Here is a 23,830-nt window from a genome sequence, read left to right on the forward strand (position 1 = left end):
GATGAAAAGAAGGACTAGGGGTGACATGATAGCGGTGTTCCAATATCTCAGGGGCTGCCACAAAGAAGAGGGAGTCAACTATTCTCCAAAGCAACTGAGGGCAGGACAAGAAGCAATGGGTGGAAACTAATCAAGGAGAGAAACAACTTAGAAGTAAGGAGAAATTTCCCGACAGTTAGAACAATTAATCAGTAGAAGAACTTTCCTCCAGAAGTTGTAAATTCTCCAACACTGGAGGTTTTTAAGAAGAGATTGGACAACCATTTGTCTGAAGTGGTGTAGGGATTCCTGCCTAAGCAGGAGGTTGGACAGAAGACCTCCAGATCCCTTCCAACTCCTATTCTATTCTATTCTATTCTATTCTATTCTATTCTATTCTATTCTATTCTATTCTATTCTATTCTATTCTACCTGCCATTGCTTAAATAATGCATTCATTACCGAAATAGATATTGTTTGAAACCAAAACATCATTCTAGGCAATACATTTATTTTTATCATGGAAATTCTCCATGACAATAATAATTGCAATTTCTCCCATCTTAGCATATCCTTGAAATCAGAGATAAACTGTTGTAAATTTACACTTTCCACTGATATCCAATTGGAGACCTTAATGTAAAAAACTCTTTTTGTATAAATGCATTATTTGAAGAACACCAGTGTGGGAATAAAAATACAGCAACCTTGCTACTCCCAAATCCCCTTGTTGCTATCCGAATCCGCAGGGTGAATGCAAGGAGCTACAGGTCAACTTTTTGCTGCAATACTCACAAATGTGTTATGTAATACATGATGAGTAAAATGCCATTTTTCTCTCATACTAATTTCCTACATCATGTTTTTGACCTGAATGTGCCACACATCCAAGTTAATGTTTTGTGCCAGTCATTTATGTTTCATTACATCCCTCTAAATATGTCTTGTTCTGGGTAGCTCTGGATTCAAGAACCTTTTGTGCAGTGATGGGATTCAAATATGTTTACCACTGGTTTGGTGGGTGTGGCTTGTTGGGTGCGCTTTGCACACGTGCACACAGTTTGTGTGTGTGCACGCCAAACACACACAGAGGTGTTTGCATAGGCGCAGAGGCATTCTAACTCACCTCCTGCAAGCCTGCATGATCCCGGTCGCTTCAGCAACTACCGCGCGGCACTCTTCTGTGTCGCGCAAGGCAGCTGTGCTTCAAATTCAGAAGATAAAGGTGAGTATGGGAGCCCGGGTAAGCGGGTGGGCCCAACAGCAGAGCAGCGGAGAGAACTGGTGTCTCCACTGCTCATCGCTGCTACCAGCTCAGTAGAACTGGGCTGAATTGGTAGAATACCACCACTGCTTTTGTGAGTCAATGAATATCTTCTAGGAAAGCTATCAGTGCATATAAACTGTGAACTCAGAGGAGCAAACAGCTTAGGTATTAGGATAACTAACTAGAGCTCCAGTAGTGCATTAAAGCTGCAATTTGAGGCCAGAAACAAAGAAACCTCAACCGTGTGCATCCCAAATTAGTATCCAGAGGACAGTGAGAGATAAAAGAAGAAAAATAAAAAGAGGGGGGGTCAACACTGCTCACGAATATCCTTTTTTATTATTATTTGAAAAACATGTTACCTCAAGAAGAACCCAGGCAAGCAGAGACATGGATATTTCTACTGTTAACTTTTAAAGAATGTTATTCTTTTCTATTACACATAAATGGAAGGTAAGTTTAACACCAGGGCACAAGAAGCAAGTTCTAGGTTATTCTTGTGGTCATGGTAGCACAGATATTATTTTTTTTAAAAAAAAATCTATCCGCCCTCCCCTTTTCCAAAGAAGGAGAGAGGTGACAAATAGGTTTGTGTTACTTTGTTTTTATGTAATATAATAGGAATGCATCTATATAGCCCTAGGGGAAGGGGGGGGGTAATGGAGGAAAGCTAAATGCTGCTGTATACACAAATTTGTGTAAATGTACCCCCACAACTGTAAAACCATCAACTCCATAATCTCTAGTCTAGCATCATCATTGGAAAGCATGGACTGGATTATACATTTACGGGAGATGAGGAAACAATGTTAAGAAGGGAGGCGCCAATAATTCAGTGCTTAAAAAGAGAATGGACTAGTTTCCCCACATAATTTGTTCGGTTCTTCAGTTTACAGTTGTGTCTTATTCTAAAACGGGTGAGAGTCATGCCCTTTATGAAATGTTTCAGTTGGGGTTTAATTTCTGGTTAAACATTTGTTGCTTTCTTCTTCTTCTTCTTCTTTAATATAAGCCGTGACATCTTAGACAGCAGCACTAAGCTTGTTGACTTATTCTAAACATGCCCGAGGCACAATTTTGTCAGCTATTTCAGAAGCGTCGTGGAAATCAATACACCCTGGAATAAATGGAGTTGACGCCTCTTCTTGAAGCCTTACTGGCGGTGGGTGTATGTAAATAAGTCTTGATTTCACAAAACTGTAAAATAATCATCCTGCAAATAAGCACTGTAGGAGTTGATAGAAGAATAAGCTCCGACCATTGATAGTTTACCCACAAAGGGAGAGTTCAAAGCCAGTCTCAAGAACCTATTTGTGTTGAGCTGACTGCTGGTTTTAAGTATGTGTTTGCTCTTTTCTTTTTCTTTTTCTTTTCCCCTGCAGACCAAAACATGCCTGATGTCTGGGAAGCCTATGCTTGCTTTTGCTGATTAAAATTAATGAGAAGCTGCCTATGCACATGGTTCAGTTTAGTAAGATTGATTTTTGTTGCCCTGATCTTTGTCCTGATCAAGATTGGTCACCAAAATAAAACTGCTTATGGCATTGCCTCCATTAAACAAACAGGGGTGCAAGGAACGAATAGCTTTCCACAGACACTCCATTTTCTGTTCTTCTTAAGTCTTTTTAATGGGTAACAAGTCAGCTGGCAACTAAAGGGAGAGGCGAAAGACTCATTCCATTCCTGTCAACCTGCTCCCGTGATCAGTGGCCTTTGTTTTATTGAGTTTGCATGCATGGTTTAGGGAGCACCCTCTCCCTAGTCACCATGGACAAGAAGCTGAACATTTAGGGATGCTTACGTGCATGCATACTTTTGTGTCATTCTAAAGGTGAAAAATGTGAAAACCGAACAAAGTATGGGCCAGACCAAAAGGCTTTGCCTCCCTTGAAAGTCTGACCTGCTGGCATGCAGACATTCATCTAGACTACGGTCTATTTCCACGTAGCAAATTGTTTTGGATCATCGTCATGTGTAGAAATGCTCAGAAGGATTGTTTGTGTTTTGTCTAGGGTTGTGGGGTGATGGATGTCAGAACTTTACTTTTAGCAACCACAGCCATTCTTTACCCCCTAGATTTAATTGTCTTAATGCTCCCTCTTTTATTTGCTCTGTTGAACCACACAGCTACTATGGTTTCTCCTTGCCCTTTACTGCTCCATGTTCTATTATTTGTTTTGCATCACTGTTTTATATGCTGCTGTCTTGTTCCTTCAGACATTTTGATTTGTCCCTTCATTGGCCCTAATGGTTGAAAGTTGTAGTCCAAAATATTTGGGTTGAGGCAAAACAACCAACACTAAAACAAAAATCCTGACCATCAGGAAAACTCTTCTGTCAGTGTAGGCATATATTTTGAATTCTGTATACATACTACTTATGAATGGAAGGGGATAAAATAGAGCCAAACAGAGTTAATTGGAGAAAAAGCATCGTTTTCTATTTTTTAAAAGATGATATCTATTTAAAAGGAAAACCATCAAATACATTTCTATCACCCTTCCTATGCCTTTTACATCTTTGTTTGGGCCCCCTCTAATCTGTCAACCATGAATATTAGTATTACTTCATCGTTGTGCCTTTAGGTCAAGTTTCTTTTTTAAACTCCTGGTAGCTGCCTTCTGTCCTTTTTGAGAAGTGGTTTGCCCTTGCCTCCTTCCCTGGGCTGCAGGAAAGCTGGCTTTATGCCTAAAGACATGACAAGAACTGACAATCTCTTGGTTTTTTAGCTTGGTGCCTTAAGCACCGCACCAACCAGCTCTCCGTAATTATATAGCTATGGTTTAATCTGGAGCAAACATATAGATATAGGTATGGAAATTGGCAGCTGATGCAAAATTAAAAGGAGTCCCTGGGAATGAAGCCCTAAGGGTAGATGCAGAATCACAAATCACTCTTCAAATCCCTATTAACTACCATCTCCCTTGTGGCTAATTCATTGGTGTTGCAATTAGCAGGCTGCCATATCAAGAAAGCACAAAATTGGGGAAGGGGGGGGGATGTAATCAATTTATAAGGTCTGTATACTCCATCCCTCCATTAGCCAAATGTATGAGCCTCTTCCTTTTCCAAATGGGCCCCCAATTTGATTTTATGTAGCCGATGAGCACAATAGCCAGATGGAGTAAAAGATACAGTAAGCATTTCCCAAAGCCTTTTCAAATAAATAGCTAACATTCCTGCATCTTTGTTTCCATAATGCATTCTCTCCCACCCACTTCCCACCACCCAATCCATAAATCAGCTGATAATTCAGGTCTGTGGATGCATTAATATTCATAGTCAGGCCTGAGCCTTCTCTGGAGACCTTCACCATTAACAACCAAAAGCAAACTACTGATGAGATTCTGGCAGGTAATATGGGTCACAAGAAAAAACATCTGTGCCTTCTCAATTTGCTTGACAGAGTTCCCTTGGAACTAGCTCCTGAATGTTTTCTAAGTCAAGTGGCTCTCATTTCAAACCTCAAGTATCATCTTGCTCCTTCCCTCCCATGGCACAGAATAGAAAGAAAAATTATACATATTTCCTGGTGAATATGCATATGTACATAAACAAATGCATGTGCAGTACTGAAGAAAGAAAAATGCATGTTGAATTAATATACATTATGTGAATGTAATAACGTAAGAATCAACCAATCATCAATAAGACCGAGTTATTTTCATTATTGACCATCATTTCTTCTTTCCAATGTTTGCATCCTCTCTCTTTCTAGTTTTTTTTCCCCAACTCCTCTTTCTTCCACTGTCATGAGAATCAAATATAGCTATCCAATTTGTTATAGAGAAGGGTTGCCCAATCTCAGGATTAGCAGTTTCATAGCTGGGGTGGAGATGGGTTTTCTTCTGGGTCTAACTTTGTTACCTGCAGGCTAAGGAGCTTTGATGAGACAGCGTGCCTTTCAGATGAACCTTTCAGACTGATTCACAAACTGCAAACTCTGCAGACCAAGATTGTTAGCCTCCTCATTAGTGTACTTTATTAGTAGAACTATCTTTGAAGATGGTTCAGAGAATCACATTTGTGCAGAAGAAAAGATTCTTGCTGGGCTTTATCTAAATCACATCTTGGATTTCTCTGGAAGACTTTCATTTGCAGTTCTATCCATTCTGAATCCATGTTGTGGGGAGAGGGCAGTGGTGAGATTCAATTTTTTAAAATACCAGTTCTGTAGGCATGGCTTGGTGGGCATGGCAGGGGAAGGACATTGTAAAATCTCCAGTCAGAGGTGGGATTTGCCGGTTCTCCAAACTACTCAAAATTTCCGCTACTGGTTCTCCAGAACTGGTCAGAATCTGCTGAATACCACCTCTGGGTGGTGAGGGCGGGAGGGAAGCACTTGAACTGAACCAACAGGGCTCTTAAAGTTGTCCATCATTAAGTAGAACAGACGTATTGCTCAGTTGATCACAGTCTTCTTCCTCTGGAGAAATGGATTATCCATCTCTTTCATTATAGTTGGCACTAGGCTCACATTTTGTACAAATCTGCTTTCTTTTTCTGAACGAAGTTTGCATTTCCCTTGATTACAAATAATTGGAGCTTACCTTTTAGGGGGAAAAACAAGTCTGTCAGTCCAAGAGAAATTTCCATGGGATATTTCTTTGTGGATCAATTCACCACAGGATTTTATCAGCCTGGCTGAACTTTGCTGGACATAGTTCAGCAATCATAGGTTTGATTTTGCAGGTGGACTATAAAGAACAGACTAACAGGCAAAGGTTCCAGCATGAACTCTATGCTTGCTGAAGCTATGTCATGGGATGCATGGAAATGACTTAATTTTGTCACTGGCCTTTTAAAAATGAGGATTGATACACTACTACACAGGAAAGATTGCCTCCCACTCATAGTCCTGAGTTACTGGCATATTTTCAGCTACCTTTTAACAAGCTAATGATTTAACAAACCAATGGTGGCCTGCTGCTCTCACTGAGTCCTCTAAGATATCCTCCCTTCAACAGGAACCTAGTTTTTTAGTAACAGCTAGGGAAATAATACCTAGCAAAGGTCAGGCCTGTAGCCTTTAATTGGCAGGGATGGTTGAGTGGATTTTCACAGGTTCTGGTGCTGCATGAAGGCTACGTTTTTCAAGCCTTCCTTGAAAGAAGAAGCGTTATTTGGTCCAAAGATAAAAACAAGGAGTGAATTAATTGGATTGATAACACATTTCAGCTTTATTCTTTGATCAAACTTAAATTGTACAATTTGTGTTTGTTAATATCGTCCCACCAATACAATCTGGAAGATCTTATCACCCTCCATGCATTTGCTTGAATGCCTGAGGGCTGGACATTATATAGATCCCAGTGTCAACTGTCCAATTAGCAAACCCAAAACAAGGAAACACTCTCAGCAGAATTGAATCCCCAAAATTAAAATCTTATTAGATATACCATGTTGCTACTGAAGAAACAAAACCAGCTTTGGTTTCCTGCACAAATGCTTGCCCTGTTATACAATACTTTCTCCAGATCACATTGGACAATGTGATCTGGCTGATCACATTATCCAATTATGAGATGGTCTTTTGCTATGAGAATGGTTCATCTCTTTCTCAAGAACCTGCAGCGGTGACTTTGCTGGGTCTATGCTCTCATGATCTCTGCATACATTCTCCACATTCCATTTCCCTCCCTCCATTTCATTGGCAAGTTGAAAAACATTAAGTTTGAAAGAAGCAAAGCAGTTCAATCTTGACATCCAGGGCTTCATATATTGGTCCTATACATAGATGGTCTCCATATCATTGGATATTGTGCACTCTGTCCTTCCCAACTTTGTAGAGAAATTAGAAGGGGAACTATGCTTGTCCTATTTTCCTGAAGTCAAGCACAACTCACTGTTCTCGTCTTCCCTGGAATGTTCTAGCATTTTGGGGGAAAGTAGAAGAACACATATAACCAGGAACTTCCGGTTTGAGCTTCTTTGGCGACAGACTAAAGCCTCATCTCTGCAAGGCTTCGATCTGTGCTCACCGCTGGAGCTCCCCGAGCCAGCTGGTTTCGGGGCTAAGCCACCCCATAGAGGTGGTGAAGAAGGGGGAGACTGCCTGCAGAGTTGAGGAGAGATGCATCTCTCCTCCCCAGCTGGCCATTACTCCCTTTCCCAAAGGCAGTTGTAGAGGTGGTCAGAAATGGCCACCACAAAGAAGAACTCGACTGGAAAAGAATGTGCAGGAGGAAGATAAGAAGAGAAAGTTTTGGTTGACCGGGTCAAACAGCAAAAGCAACGAATAAGGTATCCTGGAATTTAAATTTAATAACATTGTTCCCAAAGAAGATTTTGAAGCTGCAAAGGAGAGAGAGAAGGGAAAGGATTAGGTTTTTTTTTTCCTTCCCTTCCTTATACTGACAGCTAAGAGACTTAAGCAAGAAATTGAAAAAAATCCACTTTGACATTAATAGGCATCTAAGCTGAAAATAAAAGTCAAAGGGAGAATAAAGATTTCTGGATATTTAAAAGTTTTTAAAAAGCAGGAAAGGAGAAAAAAAAAAACAATAAAAGGGCAGGATCTGGAAAAATGGAGGAGACTGCCTGGAACTAAGGAATGGAACTGTAACTAAAAGGAACTTACAGTGAAATTTTAACAAGATTCCTCAAAGATACATTTTAATTGAAACTTGGTAACAAAATAATAGAACCCCAGGAAGAGAAAGTGGAAAAAAGAAGCAAGAAGAAACAGCCTTGGATTATTTGGATTACTTGGTGATTTTTGGTTTTTGCATCTGGATGACTAAAATTAATCGGGTGGTTGTTTAAAAGTTTTTAAAATGGTATCACTCTTAGAAGAACTGAAAATGAAACATAAAAAATGGAAAGAAGATGCACAAGAAGGGAGAGGTTCTTTTGGCTTCGTATTTCAATTCTTAGAAATGGAAATCTAGAACTATGAGAAACAACAAGAAACGCTTGCAGAACAAGAAGATTGGGACAAAGAAGAATCTTTAATGATCAAATAATTTTAAGTGGGGGGGGGGAAAGAAAAGGGGGGAAAAAGTGAAAGGTTTAAGACTAGAAAAAACAACCAAAAAGAAGAATGATTTGAAAGATAAGTATAATATTAGAAAGCAACAGAAGAGGGGATTACAGATGAGAGAGTTAGAAGTAGAGAGACGAGGGGGTAAAAGGGGGAGGGAGAAGAAGAGGGGGAAGAAGGAAAGGAAAGGAAGCTGTAAAAGACAGAAACAAGAAATGGAGAAACAGGGAAAAGTTATATGGATTGTAACCATAAGCTTGTTGGGTGAAAATTTAATTGCAAAAGGGATTCTGCAAAGGTACATAAGATAGCATTGTTATATTACAAACAGAAATAATTTTAGAAAATATGATTTAAATGATGGATAAAATATTTACTGTAAGGTAGTTGAATGTTTGGTAATAAATAAATGAATTAAAATGATTGAGAGAATTAAATGGGAACATTTTTAATTATTAGTAATGATTTATAAAAATATAAGTGAGAAATATGGGGTGGGGGGGGAAGAATTAACTATGGAAAGTTTATAAGTGTTCCCAAGGAAGTATAATATTTAATTGAAAAGAAATGTTAAAGATGTTAAGATTTTAATGAATATTAATGATAGAATTGAATTGGAATGGAATGTGTGCATTATTTACATATATATATATATATATATATATATATATATATTATATATATATATATATATATATATATATATAATTTTATTTTAAGAATATAGTGTGTATTTTAAGAATGTACCAAGCAGAATCTGACTGGAAGTTATGTATTATACTGAATGCTATAATCTTAAAGGTATACTTTGAAGCTTAAATAAGAGTTTGAATGGATAAAATTAAAAGATATAAAGGTGTCATACTCCAATTAGTAACTACAGGAAAAATTTGTTTAATAAGAAAAGATAATATGAAATTGAAACAGGACAGACAAAAGTATAAATATAATGATTTGAATTGAGATGAGATAATTAAAATAAAGTTGAGAAAATTAAAAGAGGGGGAAAAACTGTGTAGAAAATATAAAACGGTAATAAGATATGGAATAGAATATAAAAATGAGCATGAAATTGAGTTTGGTGTCTGTTTGAAGAAGTGATAACCTGGGACCATGCTATTTTCAAAAAAGATGTTTATTTGTATTTTGTTTTTGTGAAAACCCAAATAAAATTTTCAAAAAAAAAAGAACATTTATAATCAGAAAGGGTCAAAGAAGGACCCAGAACTCTCTATACACTGCACAACTTAACTTCTATTAAGGTTAAATTTCAGAGTCAGAGCATGCAGTCTCCATATGATGGTTGTTAGCCTCTCACTTCAAACATCCAGTTGTTGCTGTTACAGTTAAACATTAAATTCATTTTTAACTTATATCTCTTTGAAGATTTTGATGGAATTGATGAAATATTAGAAGTCTTGGATACATTTCTATGACCAAACCTCATTATAGGCTGACAATGCTAACTCTAGAAACAGTGATAGTGAAATTGTGAGGTACAGGATGGAGAACTTGCATTTCCTAACCCCATAAAATCATTTTGTAGAAGTCCACCAAATTTGACCACTGAAAGCATCTGCAAGGAAGAATGAAAATCAGCAAGTTGATGGTTGGAAGATCACCATGCATTCCCACTCAATATGTATTGACACGTGTACAAAAGTCTGATATCCCAATATTCTGACAACTCTCTTGTCAATTTTAACTCCTCACACCCTACAACAGGGGTCTCTAACCTTGGTCACTTTAAGACTTGTGGATTTCAACTCCCAGAATTCCTCAGCCAGCAAAGCAAAGCTGGCTGAGGAATTCTAGGAATTGAAGTCCACAAGTCTTAAAGTGGCCAAGGTTGGAGACCTCTGCCCTACAACACCATTGACCTGCAATTATTTGGACTTTTTCTGGTGAAATAAAGGTTAATATGAAAACTTTTTTCCCTTTTTCGAAAAAGCAAACATTAACATTAAACACATATGTCTATACAAGGTACTGGTGCCACAACATCACCCCCATGCCTTCTGCAGCCTTCAGGGGCCAAAAATATTTAGGAAAAAAAAAGTTGCAGCTCATGATTTAAAAAAAATACTTCCTACTCTAGTTCACACAGCTGATAACAATAATCTCTAATGCAACATTGTCCTTTTTGTATTGTTCAATTTATCTTTTTAAAACGTATTTGCGATACAGTGCTTACTGCTAAATGAGAAATTTTTTTGCAGACCTGTATTTGTTAGGTTTTATCAACCAGTAGAAAAAAAATAACATTTTTTTGAGTTTTTCCATTTCTTTCATATAGTAGTAAATATAATTTCCTCTTGATTAATTACTTAAATTTATTTGTTTGTGTCTATTTCCAAAGAAACTGGAGTTTGAGGATGTTTTTATATTTGGTTTTTTAAAAATCTCTCTTTATATGTATCTGCTCTGGCAGAGACATCCTATTTCCAAGTGGTGTTCTGATCCATAATCCTCTTCGAAATCAGTGCCCAGGCATTCCAAATAATGGAACAAATGAGTCATACAGAAAGACTAACATTTCTTAAAGCAAACAAAGCTGCTACACAGTATATTCCCCCTTTTCACCCTCCCTCACAGGTGAATCATTCTAAAGAATGATTTGTTATGAACGTACACATAGCTGTTGTTCTCATCCTCCATTCTGTTTCTTGGTCCTTGCCAGTTGGATCATCTTCACCATATTGTCTGTGGAAATAACAGAGTTGGGAACAAAATTTGCCTGAACAGATGGATAGGGGTCTAGAGGCTAAAACATATAAAGAACAGTTGCTGGAATTGGGTATGTCTAGCCTAACAAAAAGAAGGACTAGGGGAGGCATGATAGCAGTGTTCCAATATCTCAGGGGCTGCCACAAAGAAGAGGGAGTCAAGCTATTCTCCAAAGCACCTGAGGGCAGGACAAGAAGCAATGGATGGAAACTAATCAAGGAGAGAAGTAACCTAGAACTAAGGAGAAATTTCCTGACAGTTAGAACAATTACTCAGAAGAACAACTTGCCTCAAGAAGTTGTAAACGCTCCAACACTGGAAGTTTTAAAGAAGAGACTGGGTAACCATTTGTCTGAAATGGTATAGGATTTCCTGCCTAAGCAGGGAGTTGGACTAGAAGACCTCCAAGGTCCCTTCCAACTCTGTTATTCTATTCTACTTACTGGAATTGTGCCAGAGTATATTCATGAACTGGAACAGAGCTTAGTAACAAAGTCAGCCAATGAATAGGCATGGTAACAGATCAGCCAATGGGAAGTGAATTGGAAACTGAAACTAGGAGAAGCTTGGGTGTGGCACTTCAGTGTGTGTGTTTGTGTTCTGAGTTCTGAAGCTGCTGCTTGTGTTTTGCCTCTATCTACTACCATGTTGAAAGAGTCTACTATTGGTATTGTACATTTACTGATATATTATTATGTATATAAAGAAGTTAATGAATCCTGCTGAATCAGTCATCTGTGTGTGCTTTTCTGGATCCGAATTTCTGCTGCAAACTGTAACAAATTGTGTGTGCAGATATACAAGAGGGACGATGCACTTTCCAGCCTGGATAGCCAGGTCAATCTGTTGCATCCAAATCAATGCAAGAAGCAAGGAACCTTTAAGTATTATGGCTCATATTTTCATGGACCAGCAGTTTGCTTCCAGAAGAAGTCATTACCTCTATTCTTACAGGGTATCTTGCATGAAGGTGGACAACCAGGGATGTCTGCAAGGTATGATTAAAACATCAGGATGGAAACTGTGATAGTGAAATCAAAACACTGCCTGTTTTTATGTGCATCTTGGTTTTGTTTTTTTTATCATCCCCTGCAGACATTTTTGCACTGCACAGTCCTTACCTTTGAAGAGCAATGCGAAACTGCTGCATTGTTTCGTTTACTCTTCTGACTCCCTCTGGCCTATCCAGGAGTGAGGGAAAAAAGCTTCTGCACAGCAATTGAAAAGGCACACAAGTGTTTTCTGGTGCTTCTAGAAAACTCCACTTTGAACTTCACATTGAACACATATATTCCCAAGCCTAAATCCCACCCAACCCACCCAACCCTTTTTATAGGATCCTTTAAATTACTTTCTATATTATCGTATGGACTTTCACAATCGTTGCCCTACAGATGAGCTGGATTATAACTCCTATCATCCGCAAGGAGCAGTAACAAACAGTATTATTTTAAAAGCCCTTCATGGTTTGGGGTTAAGTTATTTGAATTACAAATTAATGTATTTATTTGAATTAATTACATCGACCTGATCTACTTTACTTAATATAATTAATTTGAATTAATTACATCTACCTGACCGACAAGATTGGGGAGGCAAGGTATCTTACAGGTCTCTTCCATCAAGGAGGTTCATGTAGTGGGACCAGGAAGGGCCTTTTCTGTAGTGGCTCCTTCCCTGTGGACCATCATCTCCATAGATATAAGACTGACCCTCATCTTGTGAGTCTTCCAAAGATCCTGAAGATATCGTTTCGCCAATACATTAAGTCTGGGGAGCCCATGTTGATATGGAGCCCATCAAGTACTGTAGTTTGTTTGAATGTTGTCACCAGCGGAATAGGGATCTATTGGGTTTAATATTTGGGGTTTTATTACTGCCAGCCACCCAGAGTCACCATGACAAAGTTAGGTGGTCATATATTTTCTTTAATAAATAAATAATTTTTTTTAAAAAAAAACTCAACTCATTTGGGAACTGTGAGGGAGAGGAACAATTAACATTTGGCACCTCTTGCTAAACATATATTTTGGAACAGGGTGCAGTGGTTAGAATATAGTAGTGCAGGCTACTTCTGCTGACTGCCAGCTGTCTGCAGAATCTCACTAGGCTCAAGGTTGACTCAGCCTTCCATCCTTCCAAGGTCGGTAAAATGAAGATCCAGGTTGTTGGGGGCAATATGCTGACTCTGTAAACCACTTAGAGAGGCCATAAAGCACTGTGAAGCAGTGTATAAGTCTAAAAGCTATTGCTATTGCTATTCACCAGTAGTAGTGCGATTTGTGCAGTGGATACACTTTGGAGTCTTAAATGTAGAAGAGAGGGCAATGAATCTCTTTCAGAGGGAATCTCTTTTCAAACCCCCTCTGAAGTACCCCATTTCTATCACAGACAGCCTATGAATATTATCTGATTGGTCTGTGCAAAGCATTTGATGGAAGTTTAGTACTTAACTTTTCTACAGTTAGGTTGTTATACAGAATGCAGGTGTAGGAACCTATGGTATAATTTTAAACATAAAATGAATCTTCTGCTGTTTCCATGAGCAGTTAGAAATTTACAGCTTGTTTGGCAGATATTACACATAGCTCTACCAAATGCTGCTACTTCTGGCTTGTCTATTTAATCCTAAACTAATCTACTAATAATGATTATATTCTGTGATTTGAATAGGCAGAAGAAGCCTGTATCCTGCATTCAGACAACATTATTGTTGCGAAACTATGAGTGGCTAATAAAACTCACATCTATGTTTATGGCGGCATAAAGGATATTTTCACTTCACTTTTATCATTTAATCATCTTTGAAATTGGACTTGTGAACAAATTCAGTTGATGTACTTGAAAAAAAACCTCTTTCTTCCTCATTTTTAAATCTTCCAGTTTGGGGAAATGAGCTCAGAAAGGAAGTAGATATTTGTAAAATTATGGTTCAGTGAGTTTAATAGAACCTCCTTCTAAATAAGCAGGTGTGGGATTGTACTCAAAATTGAGGAGTTTTATAAAAAGAATATCTGCTTTATTAGAATTATTAATCAAATGTGTTACTCGTGAAATGGATGTTATTGCTATTTTTGTTATTGACATTAATCAGGTGGTGGTTTTGCATAATGCAACCTGTCATTTATTTCAAGGTAGTTCTGCCTATTACAAAGCAAAGGCATATGATTTCATAATGAAGTCAAATAATTACAAACAATTTAAATAATAAAGTCAAATAAAACATAATTATGTATAATCAAACATGATGAAAAGAGAAGCCAGATGAAAACTGGTATCTGGGCTGCAATCTGACTTCAGGAGAGAAGGAAGGGAAGAGGGCGAGATGACATCTGTAATTGCCACCACTGCTGATCTGAAAGGCAATTTCGTAGGGTCAAAGGACACATTGTTTCCCTTGGACCTTTTGGAAATAAAGCCTAATCGTCTGGTCATGCACATTGACAGGAGTGTAATCCATTTGTTTTCCCCATAGGGCAATCATTCAATCAAGACTTCATGAAGCCAGACTCAGCCATAATATCAGCCCTTCACCCTTATTTGTAGATAACATCTGATGGCAACCTGGCTGCCATAGTAACTAAGAATACAAATTAAATATGGTCTTATCAGGGCTTTTCCTTTTCCTAACAATGTCTTAAATGGTTGTGTTTTGCACCGATGTCTTCTATCTTATTTCGCTCTAGGATAACTGGCCAGGTTTGCACCATTGGGTTTCTACCTTCAGTAAAATTTAGCTCTTTGTTCCCTATCTCATCCATCTGGTAAATTCACAAGATTCATTTTTCTCACTATGTGTGTGTATACATCCAAACTAGACTGTGTTGTTTCTCTGTGTCATATAATATTTGTGGGCATATACATAATTTTGTATTTATTTATTTATTTTGTTGTGTTCATATAGTGTATATTGGAGGTGGTGACCTTTTGAGAGCTGAATTTCATTTCAACGTATGCCAATTATAGTGTACATTCGAAGTGACAAAGTTATTGTTCTATTCTATTCTATTCTATTCTATTCTATTCTATTCTATTCTATTCTATTCTATTCTATTCTATTCTATTCCTGTCCTGTCCTATCCTATCCTATTCCTGTTCTGTCCTATTCCTGTTCTGTTCGTAATATATATGTTTGGTTGTTTGGCTTGATACTTTTCAGTAAAACACTGAGACAATTCAGTTTCAGAGGTTGACGTTCTGAATGCAACAAGTTTTGTTTTTCATTTGGCTACATATTTGAATCTGGTGAACAAACCCTGAACTGCCATATACAAAATGGCTGTACAACAGATCAAGTACATCTCAGAAAATATCCAATCTGAAGTCTTGGAAAACCATTGACATTGAGTACAAATGAGGATCCATGGATCCATGGATTATGCCCATCAAGAGCTACAGATGTTGCAAGTGATATAGAAACAAGATGTTGGTGCCATTTCTGAACAAGAGGAGAAACTTCCAGGGGTTTGAAAGTGAATCTGCCTTATATAGTTCAATAAATTAAAACCAAGACTATTCCAGAGAAAATGGTGGCTTTTTATTTAAGTAACTATGAGTGATTTATAGCATTTGCTTATAATGAGAACTTTATCTGGGCAGAATTGCCACAATACCTGAAGCATACTTATCATGAACCAAAAAAAGAACCTGATTATTGTGAGCTATTATTTCATTCCATTGAAATTGTTTTTATTGCTGATTTACATCTTGTTTGTTCAGTAAATATGAACAAAGACAAAAGGAGTATATTGCCAAACACAGAGGATCCATAATCTTTTCATTTCATTAGAAATAAAGAAAAGAAACAAGGAAATAGAATGTAAATAGAACACAGTGAAGTATGAAGTGATCAGGTTAATGCAAACAGTGTTTCCACATTTAAAATTGACACACGCCACTGATTAAAACTAGCAATTCATTTCCAAACCTATTTACTTGGAATCCAGCCCAATTAATTTCAATGCTGCTTTCCTCAGAGCATATAAAACCATAATCTAACATCCTCACCTAAAAAAAAATTAAATTAAAGTTGCACTACATAAAATAATGCTTCTCAATACATCAAGATGGATAAAGAAGTTTCAACTTTATGGCATCTGAATTTGAACAATATATTTCAAAATGGGAGGTGCAGCAGCTTCTCATACTGACTAGAGCAGGAAATAAGCATGTTTTAACCCAAATTAAGCAATTCTAATTCTGACTGATTCTATCTTTATGGGGCAGTACAGTCCTCGACTTACGACCACAATTGATTCCAAAATTTAAGTTGCCAAGTGAGACATATGTTATGTGAGTTTTGCCCCATTTTACGTTTTTTCTTGCCACATTTGTTAAATGAATCTGGTCTCTCCATTGACTTTGCTTGTCAGAAGGCTGCAAAAGTTGATCACATGACCCCAGGACACTGCAATTGTCATAAATGTGAGAATTGTCAAGCATCCAAATATAAATCATGTGACCATGGGGCAAAGGTGGTATTCAGCAGGTTCTCACCAGTTCTGGAGAACTGGTAGGGGAAATTTTGAGTAGTTTGCAGAACCGGCAAATATCACCTCTGACTGGCCCCACCCCCATCTACTCTCTGCCTCCCGAGTCCCAGCTGATTGGCTGGGTCTTCTTTTGTTGCCCTGCACAGGAGAACAGAGCTGGAAAGCAGGTTAGTGGGGTGGGGAGGGAATGGGGATTTTGCAGTATCCTTCCCCTGGAGTGAGGAGGGAATGGAGATAAGTATTCTTCCCCTGACATGCCCACCAAACCACACCCACAGAAATTATAGTAAAAAAATTTGAATCCCACCATTGCCATGGGGACATTGCAACAGTCACAAGTGTGAAAATTTTATCATAAGTAACTTTTTTCAGTGTCACTGTAATTTCAAACAGTCACTAAATGAATTGTTGTAAGTCAATTACTTGTACTGATTCACAAATGACTTCAGTCTCTGGCTATCCTGAGCGATATTGACTAAAAATCCAAAATGAATAACAACTTTTAACTTACTTTTATAATGCAAGTTCAGAAAAAGCACAAAGTGTCTATTATTCAGACATGCTGAATTCATTGGAAATTGAATGGAAATTCCTCCTGTAGCAATCAAGCCTCAGCCATTCTATCACGTGAAAATGAGATTCCTTATGGAGCCTGTGGGCCAGATTAAGAGGGTGACACTATTTTATTAATGCCCTAAGATAGTTAATGAAGAATTCATTAGAGGACTATAACCTTGAGGCCTTTTTCACTAAAGAAGATGGGGGTCTTCCGATCAATTATATTTTGCTAATTAGTATTGTATCTGAAAAGTGGCTATGTTTATGGGCCTAACGTAGTAAATCCCGCAGGCCAGCAATTTGCAAATTGAGAATAAACAGAGTTTTCTTCTTTATTATACATTCAGTGTTTTTGTTTGAAAAACACCAGCCTCTGCAACATGCCAAAATAATTCCAAAATTATAGACAGCCACTATGATTTCATAATGTGAGCAGCATGGTTGTTTCTTTTTTGTCTGATGAAAATCATAAGCCACAACATTTGTATTACACATTTTTTTTGTCATTTGCTCCCCAGCTCAAATTTACTCACTGTGGAAAACAGTGTTGTGACCTTCATAAACATGCTTACTGAAATACCTCATAACAAAATTGTTGGAAGAAATTTAAAAGCAAATTATTAGATGGAATCTCTGAGAAAGATTCAAGTATTTCCAAGCAGGTTATAACTGATCAGTGATAAATCAAATGTCTGGAAGCCTTGGTTAGTAAGGAGTTGATCAAGCTAGTTTTCCTAAATTCTGTAAAAAAAAAAAAAAAGAATAATTGAGCCAAAGATCCAACATAAAGCACCCAAAAGAAAAAATAACAACACCTATAAATTCTGAGAATAAGCATAGTTTCCTATAGTACATGACAATATAATAAGATTTATAACAGAAGCCAAATATACACCCATTGACTAAGACATTCTTTCCAACTTGGGTGCTTTCCAGATACATTGATGTTGAACTTGTAGAATTCCCACCCATTATGGCCTTTTGTGTTGCTGAAGGTAGAAGGGACTACAAAGATCATCTGCAGCAACTTTCTGCAATGTGCGTGGAAATCAATAAACTATCCTTGAGGGATGGTTAACAGAATAAGAGAATTGGAAGGGAGTTAGTTGTGCCATCTATTCTTAAAAACCTCAGAAATTGAGAACCCACATCCTCTACAAATGGCGTATCTTCGGGCAAGGGCTCACAGTGAAAACCTGGACTATGAAATAATACACATTGAGATCAAACTAAATTTTGTGGACAGTCTTCAAGGATCCAATGGATTAGATGTTCTCAGATCATATGTTATTGTTGACAACAATGATGATCGCAGAGCATGAAGCTGAGAACTTCATTTTTAAAAGGCTCAGACCCAGAGAATGAATTTATGAGCAGCCTGAGAAGAGATGAGGTAGCTACTATCATAGAAATGAGCATCTCCTTACTCTTTGGATGCTTCTGGATTATTTAACATGTACACCTTTTAATCTTGTATTTTATATTTTAAATTTTATGTCATACTAGCTCGATACTCATGCTTCGCTTCAAAACTATGTGGCCAGGCTGAGTTTTTGGGGAGGAAAATAAGGGGAAAAAATTCTGCCTCTGCCTACCCACCTCCATCGGTATTCTTCTGGAAACTGAAACAATATTTGCTGCGTGAGCAAGAAAGAGACAGCAAGGAGCCTGGGTGTGGCTTAGCTTAGCTGTTCTGTACTAAAGCTGCTTGGTGCTGTGAAACTGAAACTGAAACTCCTCTCCTCTGCTTGTGTTTTTCATTTGTAACAGATTTCTTTTTAGGTGGGGTGGGGAAGTACAATTCCTTAGCATCAGACCGTGCTAATAATAATATATAAAATACTAATGCTCTGATGGTCATTTCGAAAAATCCTTTTTCAGTGAGCTCCTAGAAGCCAAGAGGAACGTATGTGCCAAATTTCAAGTTTGTAGGCTTTACAGTTCTGGAGATTTTGTGATGATGCATGAGTGGTATATAGACAGATAGATATTATGTCTTATTTTAATTGTGATGCTTCTGACATGAATAAGCAAATCATTATGGAGTTCCCTTTTTCAGCTGTATCTCCTGGAAGAATTGGGAACCCTTTCCCTCTGTCTCAAAAGCCAGGGCCAGAAATAATAAGAATATATTGTAGCAATCTAAATGTTGCTTATATGTAAGGAAATGTATATAAATATTAATTCACGCACATCAGTCTGATCTCCAGGTAAACTTATATGCATCAGTCTGATCTCCAGGTAAACTTATATGCATCAGTCTGATCTCCAGTCTAAGCTTCTCTGCCAATGCCAGATCTAATAGAGAGAGCCTGGTCAAACTATTGCACATGGTTAGCAGTGATCTATGTATCAGACAGTGTTAGTCCCTTCTGGATGTCTCATTGTGAGAAAGACTGGTGCGATACAAGGGCAAGGTAGGAAATTAAAAAGACAGCAAGATTCTGCTCTTGCCTGAAGTGCCATCAGTGCCTCAGTTGGGCAGCTGTCCAAAGATGCCAGGAGTTGATGCCTACCTTGCTGCCAAGAATGACTATAAACTCTGTGACTCCTTCAGGCGCAATCTACTTGGAATGGGTCCCAAGCCAGCTCCAATGATGCTCTCACACAACTTTCACGTCAATTTCCCTGTAGTTCAAAGAAACCTGGATTTCACCAAGCTGAAAATACAGTGACACCATATGAAGAGTTAGTTATGTTTAAACTTCACAGAAGGAACAGGATCTCAGAAATAAATTAAATAATAAATAAAATAAATAAGACCGTAAATAAAATAAATAAGACCGTAGACGCCATTTTACTTACCACTTCCCTTTAAAGAATTTCCATGCAATTTGCTCTTGCAAAGGCTTCCATGTGAGCAGTAAAATATTTTACATATTGAGCTAATTGCTGGTTATTTCATTTCTAATAAACAGATGTGGAAAAGCATTTTCATACCTTGCTGCAATTAACAGTATGCGGTAACTATAATGTTCTTACCAGAAACCATAGTAACTTTAATTCAAATCCACAGTAATACTATATTAAAATTATTAGATAACCTGATGTCTATGAGGAACTTTCTGGTGCCTACCAGACTGCCTGCTCCTACCTGACTTTTTAGAAGCATTACTTCATATGTTTTTTAAGAAAGTAAATCAAAAACTGGCATACTGCTAAATGAAGCATGAGCCTCTAGCAGCATCTATAGAATATTGTAAGTTTCTGTAACCCCAAAAGAAAAAAATGTGGGTGGTTTCAGCTGAGGGCTTTGTTTGAAAATGTGCCTATTTGCTTAGAGAAAATGCAAAGTATCAGCTGAGTATCCAAGAATATCCTTATGAGATATGAAGAGAACAAGCAAAAAGGAACAAGCTTACCTACTTACTTTCTGGGTTCCATAATGGGATGCACCCACATAAGTCCATAGCAGATTCACAAAAAAAGGCTCCAAGTGTTGCCTATATCCAGATGTATTCTGGGTCACAAAAGCCCAACAAAACATGTCCAGATTCAAGAAAAGTAGGGAAGAAGTTAGCCTATTATATAGCACATGCAGAGAAGCTGTGTTAATTGAGTGATGGCAGAGGTGGTATTTAGCAGGTTCTGACCAATTCTGGAGAATCAGTAGTGGAAATTTTAAGTAGTTCAGAGAACTGGCCAATACCACCTCTGACTGGCCCTACCCCCATCTATTCTCTGCCTCCCAAGTCCCAGCTGATCAGCTGGGTCTTCTTTTGTTGGCCTGCACAGGAGAACGGAGCTGGAAAGCAGGTTAGTGGAGTGGGGAGGGAATGGGATTTTGTGGTATCCTTCCCCTGCCATGCCCACCAAGCCACTCGCACCAAGCCACGTTCACGTAGTAAAAATTTTTGAATCCCACCACTGAGTCATGGCCATTAATCAGGCAAAGCAACTTTTCAGATCTGCTCAGACCTATGAAATATGGCCAGTGTGAATAAATTCACCAACTATTGCTTTTTATCTGCTCTAGCAAAAAAAATATTCGGGGCTAAAGCAGAAAAGGTTTAAGAACCCGAAGGAAAACATCACAAATTGAGGGTTGAGTTCCCTGCATCTTTCAGATCACGTTATGACTTAAGGTGATTTTAGTGACAATGTAATGATTCCACTCCCCCCCACCACAAGCCCAACGCCGAGCGAGTATCCCGTGAAAGCATGTAAATCTGACTCTAGGAAGGGGATGAGGACAATGAACCTTTAAGGGAGAAGAAGAGATTATCATGAAAGTAGAAAACACAAGAAAGATGTTTTCAAAATAACTCCTATTCCCCTCCCTGGTTTTGTCTGGTAGAAAATGAGACACGGAGAATAACTGGCAACCATTCAAGAATCTATTATTTAGGATTGAAATTCACATTGTGTTGTAATTTAGAAGAGAATGATCAGAAAATAGAAAATGGAGAAAAAAGAGAAAATAGAAAACATGTATAAAGATACGTTTAATCAATGCTGGAAATCTGAAGACCATGAAGGAACATTTTAGTGTGGACTTGTGAGAAAGCCCCCCCAAAAAAACCCCAAAACCAAAAAAAAACCTGAACACACGATAGAGAAAAACTGTTTCAGAGGGCAGATCTAGGAGCAGAGCAGGCATACTCCTGAGTCTAAAACAGTGGGGATATTTGGTTGGCATACCAAATAGCAGTAAATCTTCCCACCTCCTCACTTTCCACCGTTCCTAATTTTTTTTAAAAAAAATCCGAAATGTACTTGCATAGAATTCATGAACCTTAACATGCAGCATAGCTTTGGGGATATGCAATAAATGCTCTTTTAAGGTGACATTAATGTGCCAAAAATTCCTGGAACGTGTCAGGTTTCAGATATCATCTTATGCAGCTCTGATCCATCTGACCTTTGTCCACAATAATTCTTCCTGTCTTTGCTGCATTCCATCTGTTTCCTCCTTGGACTGCCTTTGGAAGCCATGCTGTTAATCATGCCCTATCTAAGCTCGGAGTTCTACCCTGTTTGCATTTAGTAGAGGGGGGAAAGGCAGATTGGCTGAACGTTAAAAAGTAAGAAAATGGCCCAAAATAAAAAAAAATATCAGATTGTGGACAGACTTGTTTCAGAGTTCAAGAACTTGAGGTTTTTTTTTGGGGGGTGGGGTGGGGTTGTATTGTTAAAACAGTGAAATACAAATGAAAAAAAGACTGTAAGAAGTTAAGTGGTACAAGAGGATTGTTTTTAACATCGAAATCAAATTTTATTCTAGACCCAAAAGATTCCCCACCACCGTCTATAAAGTTTTATGAACCCTATTACATGATTACTTGTTTTGTTGGTTGGTTTTTCCATGTTTTATTACCTCTCTCTGGATGTTGCAAAATTGGTGAGTTATTTCTAACCTAATCTTTTTTTTTAATAATTTGATATTATTCAATTCATAAATGTCTTAAAAGAAGCTGATCAGTAGGATCATAGATCTTGGAGGTCTTGTAATCCAACCCTCTGGCCAAGGTATGAGAACTTACACCATCCTGGACAAATGGCTATCCAATCTTTTCTTTAGAACTTGATAATGCAATGGAGCACCCATAACTCTCCTAGGCAAGCGGTTCCACTGATTAACTGTTCTCACCATCAGGAGATTTCTCCTTAGTTCCAAGTTGGATCTCTCTTTAATGAGCTTCCACCCATTGCTTCTTGTCCTATTCTCAAGTGCTTTGGAGAATAAGTCGACTCCCTCTTATCTGTGACAGCCCCTCAAGGCAGCTATCATCTCTTCTTTCTCTTTGTTAAGCTAGACATACCTAGTTCCCTTAACTGGTCATCGCATGGTTTATCCCACAGATCCCTTATCGTCTTCTCTGCACTCTTTCTAGGGCTTCAGAATCTTTTTTTCTATCAAGGCAACGAGAACTGGACACAGTATTCCAAGTGTGGCCTTACGAGTACAATATGGTACTATTACTTCTTATGATCTTGATGCTATTCCTATGGTGATGCAGCCCAGAACTGCATTAGCAGCTATAAAACTATTTTAGCAGCTAATAGTTATGAATCATTCAATTAAAAGCAATTCCTGTGTTTTCAGATCTGATTTCTTTAAAAAAAAACTTGATGTATTGTCAAGTCTAATACTGTTCTGCACATCTGCAACAAAGGAATAATTAAGAGAATAGAGAATGTTGATATTCTGCATACAAAAACCATGGCCTACCATGATTTGGGGAACTATCCTCAGATTGTGCCTCTATCCAGCTCATGGCCAGGCAATGAGTACGGTCAGATCAAAGTTGAAACAACAGGCAGACTTAAGCTGCCTGCTTCTGTCACTTTTTCTATCCTGGGGTAATATGTAGCTGTTTGGTCAGCTGGCTATTGTGTTAGCCATGTCAGGGGACTTTGGACACCCGGGAGGCTCTTTATCTTGTGTGCTGTTTGATTGACCTGTGAACTGCAATAGCCTTCAAGCTTTGTTGTTTACAAGAAGCTTGAAAAAAGAAGGAAGACTTAAAAGTTCCTAGACCTGACCCTTGCTGGCAAGCTAAAAGGGGCCATGTGTCTAAGAAGTCATAAAAGTCTCTCCTAATAGTAGTGACACAAAGGAAGCCAAACTTTTTTGGCTTAAAGAAGGGACATTTCTGACTGCAGCTCAGCCCTCTGAAGCATAAGGGTTAACATAAAGTACAGCATTCAACAGTGCAAGTGGTATGGAATCTGAAGATATGATATCCTGATAGTGTCTGGGCTACTTTATTTATTTATTTATTTATTTTATTTGGTCAAGCTCCTTATTTATTTATTTATTTATTTATTTATTTTGTCAAGCGACTATAAGATAACAGGTATAAGTATAAACATAGTTATGAA

At 37.9% G+C, this 23,830-nt stretch overlaps 2 long non-coding RNA genes across 3 annotated transcripts in view; one reads left to right on the forward strand and one right to left on the reverse strand.

The window, feature by feature from the left end:
- The window catches only part of LOC113439311 (uncharacterized), a 129,922-nt gene extending 106,568 nt beyond the window's left edge, over positions 1 to 23,354 (reverse strand). For both annotated transcript variants that reach the window (XR_015744471.1, XR_015744474.1), the window contains exons 1-2: positions 23,178 to 23,354; positions 19,522 to 19,665 (exon numbers count right to left, since the gene is read on the reverse strand). This is a non-coding gene — a long non-coding RNA (uncharacterized LOC113439311). The remainder of the gene's footprint in view (positions 1 to 19,521; positions 19,666 to 23,177) is intronic.
- On the forward strand, positions 1,078 to 2,695 carry LOC148127675 (uncharacterized). The gene is made up of 2 exons (XR_015741007.1): positions 1,078 to 1,204; positions 2,629 to 2,695. It is a non-coding gene; the product is annotated as an uncharacterized LOC148127675 (long non-coding RNA).
- Positions 23,355 to 23,830: the final 476 nt, after the last annotated feature.

This window comes from Pseudonaja textilis, chromosome 1 (assembly GCF_049901715.1).
Source record: "Pseudonaja textilis isolate UNSWEBS1 chromosome 1, rPseTex1.2, whole genome shotgun sequence".
NCBI classification, from domain to species: domain Eukaryota; kingdom Metazoa; phylum Chordata; class Lepidosauria; order Squamata; family Elapidae; genus Pseudonaja; species Pseudonaja textilis.